Source organism: Chionomys nivalis, chromosome 5 (genome assembly GCF_950005125.1).
Source record: "Chionomys nivalis chromosome 5, mChiNiv1.1, whole genome shotgun sequence".
Classification (NCBI taxonomy): domain Eukaryota; kingdom Metazoa; phylum Chordata; class Mammalia; order Rodentia; family Cricetidae; genus Chionomys; species Chionomys nivalis.
The window spans coordinates 33,984,986-33,993,713 of NC_080090.1; the positions used below are offsets into that span (position 1 = coordinate 33,984,986).

The window sequence follows — 8,728 nt, forward strand, 5'->3', positions numbered from 1 at the left end:
GCTCCTCAGAGCTAATATGAGGTTCAATGGAACTGTATAAAGTGGACCTGAATCACCATTCCCAGGACATTGAGAGCCACAAGAAAGAATGAATTCCCTTCTGCCTCCTGCTTTTCTCCCAGTGAGAAAAGCCCAAGTTAAATGAGCTGCCTAGAGGTGGAAGGTGCTTACAGACAGAGCTAGCATCACAAGCATGTGTCCCAGCATCTGGGTGCCCATGCGGGGCTTGAAGTGCATGTGATGTGTGGCCAGTGTTGGCACAAGTCACAGACATCGCAGCCTTGGCCCAGGAGGTATGGAGCTGGAAAGGACATGGCTCTGCCTACATGGAGGGGAGGCTAATCTGCTAGGCAGAGTAGGATAGATGGCAGCCATAGACATGGAGGCCCTTGGTCATCATGACAGCTGAAAGAACTATGAGGAAGAGGAACTAGTGATGAATGGCTCTTTTTGTTTCTTTGTTTTTGTTTTTCAAGACAGGGTTTTTCTGTGTAACAGCCCTAGCTGTCCTGGAACTCACTCTCTAGACCAGACTGGCCTTGAACTCAGAGATCCACCTGCCTCTGCCTCCTGAGTGCTGGGATTAAAGGCGTGGGCCACCTCGCCCAGCTCTGATGAATGGCTCCTGAAGAAGGTGCCAGAGGTTCAAAGAAGGTAGGAGGGGCACTGAGTATTCAGGCGAACTGTAAGGAAGCCAGTGTGCTGGCAGATCTTTGAGAGCAGCTGCATCAGGCCACACACTGAACATACAGAGAGATGGGAAGAGCTTGAAAGCTATGAGGTAGGAGAGATACATGGGCAAATGTGAGGAGCCCAGGCCTAGAGTGGGATGTTGGAGATGATAGAAATAAAGAGAGGAAGAATAACTGGCTTGGATACTGGTGGCCAAAGAAGGAGTCCAAAGAGGAAGATGGATGCAATAGGAACACATAGCCCAGGGCTAGGGGTGTATCAGCCTCTACTCAATACCCGGATTAGACCCGGCACAACTCAGGCTCAGTAATGAAGGCAACAAGTACAGATAGGATATCAATGCCCCAGTATGGACAGGGTCACCAGGAAGGGGACACGTGGGCCTTGCTAGATTCCTAAGGCCAGTCCTGGAACACATTGAAAGCTTCAGGTAGCAAGAAGAAGAATGTGAATCAGCCCTGATCCCAATCCAAGTGCTGCATAGACACTGTGATCAGCCCAACGACTGTCCCAAAGTGGTCCCCAGCTGTCTTAGTTAGGGTTACTAACACTGTGATAAAACCATGACCAAAAGCAACTTGGGGAGGAAAGGGTTTATTCCTATCACAGTTCCATCTAACAATTCATCATCAAAAGCAGTGAGGGCAGGAACTCATGCAGGAAAGGAACCTGGAGGCAGGAGCTGATTTCTGTTGCTGTGAAGAGACACCATGATCATGCTAAGTCTTATAAAGGAAAGCATTTAATTGGGGCTGGCTTACAGGTTCAGAGGTTCAGTCCATTGTCATCATGGTAGGAAGCATGGTGGTGTGCAGACAGACATGGCGCTGGAGAAGGAGCTGAAGGTTCTACATCTTGTTGCAGGCAGCAAGAAGTGAACTGTGTACCACACTGAGTGCAGCTTGAGCAAAGGAGACCTCAAAGCCCACCCCCACAGTGACACACTTCCTCCAACAAGGTCATACCTTAGGTGGGGGGCATAGCTGTCCAAGTGGGAGCCTGAGGTTCTGAAGCCACGAGCCACTGGACCAGCCCCATGGCGGGTAAGTGGCCTCACTCCCACCCCTGTCCCAGAATGCAGAATCTGCTCTCCGAGACAGTTCAAAGCACTTCTCTCCACCCGGCGACTCTCTGAAATGCAGTGAAGGGTGTGGTTCGCTCATCGCAGACGGTTGTGGGTTAGGGTGTGTCTGGAGAGGTCCCACCTTTTCAGTAGCCTGTCTATAGCCCTGAACCCAGGAAGACCCGTGCTCGCACATGTCCAGGAGTCTGTTTGCCCAATCTGCAACCAGCAAGTGAGACCAAGCCTGGGAGCCTTCGTGGAGGCTCCAGGGTTCCTGCAAATGTGGAAGTTGAAGGGTCCTTAAGTCTCCATTTCTCAAATCTGCCACCCTTCCCCCTTTTCACTAGGGTTCAATGTCTGCACCTTCTGGTCATGGCAGGGGCTCCCCTTGACAGTAGGTGGGGGGAGAATGGAAGGGGATGGACACTAACTACAGAGCCTAGGGCACGTGGAGCCACCCATCTGGTTACAGGACCCCTTCAAAAAGAGCTCTACCAAGCCATGGGACCCAGATTCCTTCCTGAACTCTCTTAAGTGTGTGGCACCCACATCCAGATCACATTCAAACCCCAGCAGGAACCCAGGGTGGAGGCTCCATGAGGGAGGGGTTGCTTTTTATTCTGGAGCAGAGCCACAACCAAGTTCAGGGCCAGTTGGTCCTAAGGAAAATGACAGAGGGGTGTGCCCGTTGTGGGAGTGGCTTTCCTCAGCCACTCACAGCGTCTGGTGGTCTCTGCCTCAGAGCCCCTAGCCTTGGTGACAGGAGGTGTCACTGGGGGACTGCTGCTGTTGATTGGGGTGCACTGCTGTCTGTGGAGGAGGCTTTGCGCCATCTTCATCTATGAGGAGCTGCCAGAGACACCAGACCAGGCCACCACCTCTTCCTTCGACAGACCAGGGGACAGACTCCGCCCATGTGCTGAGAGCCCACCTGCAGGTGAGAATCTGGGCCTTCTTTCCCAAAGGCTTTGAGTGGACTCTTGCCCTCAGAGTGAGGCAAGTTGGGGAAGAAATGTCTTGTTGTGGAGTGCCTGTCTCAGGCCATCAGCATTCTGGGAACTATGCCAAGGAACCCCAGAAACCTCACAGTGAGCTGGAGACAGGCATTGTGAACCCCATTCTCTAGCTGGGGAAACTGGCTCAGAGAATATTTAAAAATGGGTACAGATACCACATTTAGGAATTAGAACCCAGAGAGGCTGTTGTCAGAGGCTTGGCTCTGACTTCCACATCATGCTTGTGGGATGAGCAGACAGACACTGTGTGTGTGTGTGTGTGTTGTGTGTTGTCTCTGTTTATCTGTGTGTGTATGTGTGTATATCTAAGTGTATTGTGTGTCTGTGTGTGTTATCTCTATGTGTGTATATCTATGTGTATGTGGGTGTGTATCTGTGTGTGTGGTGCCTCTGTGTGTATATCTGTGTATGTTTGTGTGTGGTGTCTGTGTGTGTACATCTATGTATATGTGGTTGTGTATCTGTGTGTGTGATATCTGTGTGTATAGCTGTGTGTGTGTGTATATCTGTTTATGTATGTGGTGTCTGTGTGTGTGTATCTGTGTGTGTCTGTGTGTCCTAGTATGAACCCGGCAGTGATGCTCCTGGCTCTTGCTGCTTCTCCCCCTCCCACTCTGGCACTCAGGCTGAGCGCTGAGGTCACTTGCCATCTACATGTTGTTTCCCTCCCTTTTGACAGGCCACCAAGTGTACCATTTGCTTTCCCCAGAGGACACGAGTGAGACAGTCTTCCCTGATGGTTGCCTGGCCGGCTGTGGTTCTCCGTGGAATACCAACAGGAGTCTGAGCAGCTGCTGGTGGGCCCGATCAAGGCTTGGCAGAGACATGCAGCCCCTGGTAAAGCTCCACCTACTGCCCGATGAACAGTCCAAGACAAAACGTGAAACCTGCAGCTAGCTCACAGTTTGATGAGGACTTCATCTTCCAGGTACCACCCCTGAGCAGTGGTATGCAATGCCCTCAGGCTCCCTAGGAGGGAGCATTGTGCAGGATAACCTAGCTTCCTATACACAGCGCCCTCCAGCCCTCCAGGACCCGCATGCCTCCAGTCCGTCTTTACTCGGCATGCAGGCAGGGTCTACAGGAGGTAGCCCCTGGTGAAGAGGGTTTTTACTTAGAAATAGATGGTCAGAGACTGGGTTCCTCCTGCCCTGGCTGCCTGGGGGAAAGAAGGAAGAGAAAGCACATTTTGAAGTGTCTACTCATTGCTGGGCTCCAGCCTATGGGGCTGTTTGAAGTGACCCAATACACTGAGCATTATGGGCAAGGTCATGCAATGGAGACCCACCAGGCCTACTTGAGTCCAGACACAAACTGCCTGGCCTGGTGGTGTCAGGGGCTGGAGTCATGCTGCAGCTTATTGGTGTCTTTGACACCCCCTAGGTCTAAGGTTGGGAAGGATGCCTGGTCACCAGACGTACCGCAGCCTGGGAACCTCAGCAGATGTCTGGGAGCTCTAGGGAAGACCCGCCAAGAGTCTTGGTCAAGCTGTGTAGCACAAGGGTCTGAGGGGAAGGACAGGCCAGTCCACGTCCAGAAAGCACGTGATTCCTGGGGCTGGAGTGTGGTTCCCCTTGGAGACTGAGAGCTGGGAAGAGGTGTGGCCCAGCCGCAGGGCCCTCCCACAGGAGCCAGGGCTGGAGACCCCTCAGAGGAACACCTGCTTCACTCTCATCACCTCAGGGGTTGTTTGTTTGTTTGCTGGGGTTTTTTTCTTTAGGGATTATCTAATTTATTTAAATTTGGATTTTCTCTTTCTTCTTTTATCTTCCTTTATTTCTTCTGGTTACAGCTTGATGCTAGACACTTGCCATTGACTATTTTAACTTTTCAGTATTAATTTTTCTTTATTCTTGAGATTTTCATATGTGTTTCCAATAAAACATGACCACATCCACCCTACTTCCCATTCCAAGTACTCCCATCCAAATATCCCAGCACAGCTCTCCCGAGGTCAGGTTTGCTTGTTTTCTGAGACAGGGTGCTGCCTCACTGTGTTACCCTGATTGCCCTGTATAGACCAGGCCAGTCTTGACCTCACAGAGAGCCCACTGCTCTGTCTCCTGCATCCTGGAGTTCAAGGCATTCACCACACTCTTACATTCTGCTTTCTTTAGCTGCTCCCTGAGCCCTGGTGATGAGGAGAGGGGCGGGAAGGATGCTCCATTTAGGGATGAGGGCTCCTCGGTTCCTTATCCTCAGAGCTCTCGCTAGTTATCTCATCCCAACCTGATCCCGGCCTCCCTGCTCTGGGAAGAAGGACGGAAGAAGTCAATCAGTATTATTTGCCCATGTGCTGTAATCCAGACACAGTGACAGGAGCTTTACAGCCTAGACAAGAAGAATAGTGACCCCCCAATCCCAGCTGTGAAGGCCAAGGCTCAGAGAGAAGAGATCCCATTGTCATAAGACCGGGTCATCATTTCTGGCATAACTTTTCAGCAAAAAAACACTTTCCAAAGGCAGATTCTGGTTAGTGGACTACCAAGGCCCCAGGCAGCAATGGCTATTGCTTAAAGTTCTTAAAACACTGTATGGCAAGGCTCAGGTCCACCCATGTACCTCCCCAGGTTGCTGGGGTCCCTAAGGAAGCCTGGGTTTGGCTGTGTATCCTGTCTCTACCACCTGGTCCCTACTGGCAGGCCTGAGCCTGGTCTGGGTCCTCTCCTTCCTCAGGTATCCAGCAGAAGTGTCCCTCTGAGAGTGCTGAAGTTCTCCGTGTATCATGTAAATAAGCAAAGGAAACACCAGCTCCTTGGGCATGTGCTATTCCTGCTGAAGAACGAGACCCTGGCCGGGGACCACCATTACATCATCTGGAGAGACTGGAAGCTGAGAACCTGGAGGTGAGATGGCCACCAGGCACATGCCACCTGGTTGCCAAGATATGCAAGGGCCCACCTGGCACCACCTGGAGAGCATCTTCTCTCCACCCCTGATCATCATCCTGCAGAGGCTCAGGTGTGACGCCTCCGCAGACTCCAGAGTAACTTTAAAAAGTGACATTTAGGAATCAGGTGCGGTGTAAGGGGAATACTCCTCCACTGCTGGTGGGAATGCAGACTTGTACAGCTACTTTGGAAATCGGTGTGGCAATTTCTAAGAAGAAAACTGGAAATCAATCTACCTCAGGTTCCAGCTATACTAATTTTAGGCATATACCCAAAGGATACTCAATCATACCACAAGGATACTTGCTCAACTATGTTCATAGCAGCATTATTCGTAATAGCCAAAACCCTAGATGCCCCTCAACAGAAGAATGGATAAGGACACAACGGAGTACTACTCCATTGTAAAAAGCAACGACCTCATGAAATTTTCAGGCAAATGGATGAAACTAGAAAAAAAAATCATTCAGAATGAGGTAACCCAGACCCAGAAAGACATACATGGTATGTACTCAGTCATAGGTGGTTAGTGGGAGTAAAGGACAGGATAATCAACCTCAATCCACAGCCCCAGGGAGGCTAGATGACAAGGACAGCCCAACGAGGATGCATGGATTTCGCTGGGAAGTAAAAAACGAGCTCCTGGGTAAAAGGAAGGGGAGCAATAAAAAGAGTCACGAGACATTTTTATCCACGGAGCAGGGAGGAGCTAGTATCTGCTAAGAAGGTCTGAATAGTTAACTAGAAAAATATAATGAAATAATTCAGTGATTAGATTCCATATGCTAGCGCCTTCAAAATAATTGACAAATTTAATTGAATTTAGCATGCAATTTTAAAAACAGACTGTAATAGTTGCCCATTGTATTCCCCTAATGCTTACTATGGAATGATTTGCTCGAATCACTGTTTGCTTTAAGAGAAATTTTGTTTTAATTGTAGACGGAAGGAAGAAACCATCCCTCGGGAATTGAGTAAGGGTTTGTACATTAGCGGGTCAAAGGTGCAGCCCAGCCCAGGAGGGGTCTCCCGTCCACCAGCAGAGGACAAGGTGGGGGTCAGGAAGATGTGTCAGAGAGCAGCGCTAGATTCCAGATGTCTGAAAACGCTATCAGTCTTGCATTCTACCCGAGAGCTCAGAAAAAGACACCCAGTGGCCTGTGGAAGTGAAAACCTTCCTTTCTCCTTAAAAGTCTTCCTCCCCTGTCTCTGTAAATTAACTGTTCATTGTTGATGGTGAAGAATGAGATCTGGTAAATGACCACATTGGTTGTGTTAGTTTGCCGACTGACAAACTTTCAGGCAGGAGGGAGTGAGCAAAGGAGGTCCAGCAAGGGGGACGCTAAGTGTGCAGGACAGGAGAGGGCAGACACAGGATTGACAGCCCAGCTGAGCCCCACTGGTGGTGCCAAAGAATTGTGGCTTCCAGCTCACCCTGGACTGCAGCACAGCCTTCCGCGGTGCGTTTTCAGCGCCCTCTACTGTTTACCATTGTAACTGCCACTAGGCTGACTGTCAGAGCAAGTATTAAAGGAGGGATTTAGAGCCAACAGGTCACACAAGCCAACCTCCCAGAGTGGCCCTTTGCAAGACTGCCTCTTCCTCCCTGGTCTATACAGCACTTATCCCTGGCCTTCATCACATGACCACACACTATATAAAATATAGGCACACATCACGTAAAGATAAGTAGTGTATAATGTACAGCATATTATATGTATCCATATATATATGGAATGAGGAAACTATGCTGTTTCTGTTTGCCTTCCTTCACATCACGCTTGGAGCATGACTCTTCTTGTGTATCAGGTATACCTTCGTGTGAACAGTATGATGCCGCGTCTCTATTTACTGGAGCTGTTCGCTGGAGTTGATTCCTCTTTTCCCTACATTCTCGCCAATATTTACTGTTTGTCTCCTCAACAGTAGCCCCTTTGTTTGGGAGAGATGGATCCTGATATAGATTATGTGTGCATGTCCCTGAGAGCTACAGAAGTTGACTGTTTTCTTCATAGATTTACAGAGTAAATACTTCTTCTGAGAACTATTTAATTCATTTGTAATTTATTGTTTTCTGTTGCTGCTGTTCGCCATTCTAGATATGAATCCCAAGTCAAAAGCACAGCTGACAATTCCTCTCCTCTGGTATGATGTCTCCACTCTGGGGTTATTTCCACTCTGCAGAAGTTTTAAAACTGTCTGCAGTCCCATATGCCAGTTCTTGATCGTCTTTCCTGAGCTGGTGGAGTCACTGCTTCCTCCAGCCACACCAGTCTGGATGTGCCAGGAAGGCCTTGCCTGTGTCAGGATCTTAGAAGCATTCGCCTGGGTTTTCTGATTGCAGTTCCATTAGATCTTAAAGATACTGATCCATTTTGAATCATTTTCTGTACAGGATAACATAGTTTTGTTCTTCCATATGAATTTTAGGATTTTTTTTCTATTTGTGAAGAAACCTGTAGCTTGCTTTCAAAAATACAGCCATTTTTACAGTGCTTGTCCAACTGATTAACTATCCTGGCAGGAAGCACAATACTCTAAATAGAAACATTTGTGCCCTTCCTTTTGCTATCAGAATACTGAGACAATGGACACCAAGGAATTAGAATTTTTCTGAAGTCTCATGCTAAGGAAAGAAAAAATTGGCACCCAAGTTTTAGCCAGAGAGGAAGCCTGTCTCCCAGAAAGAGACTTCAGAAAACTTGCAGGACAGAGCAGGGGCCAAAACAATGAAGTGTCTGTCACTGATGAATGAGCCAATGAAGGATGTGACCACACCCGATCTGGATTGTTTAGTTAGCTACGCCTCCTGCTCTCTATTTAAACCTAAACCTCTTATCAGGACATGAAAGATGGACCTGGGGTACCAGTGGAACACTTTGCTCCTCCTCAGAATGTTTCTGCAAAACTAAAACAAACCTAGCCCAGCACATACATGCTACTCTCCAACAGCACCGTGTCCCCAGCATAGCACATACATGCTACTCTCCAACAGCACCGTGTCCCCAGCATAGCACATACATGCTACTCTCCAAGAGCACTGTGACCCCAGTATAGCACATACA

General features: G+C 48.9%; 1 pseudogene; it reads left to right on the top strand.

The window, feature by feature from the left end:
* The first annotated feature begins 1,729 nt into the window (after window positions 1–1,729).
* LOC130874114 (synaptotagmin-15-like) lies at window positions 1,730–7,592 on the top strand (annotated as a pseudogene).
* Window positions 7,593–8,728: the final 1,136 nt, after the last annotated feature.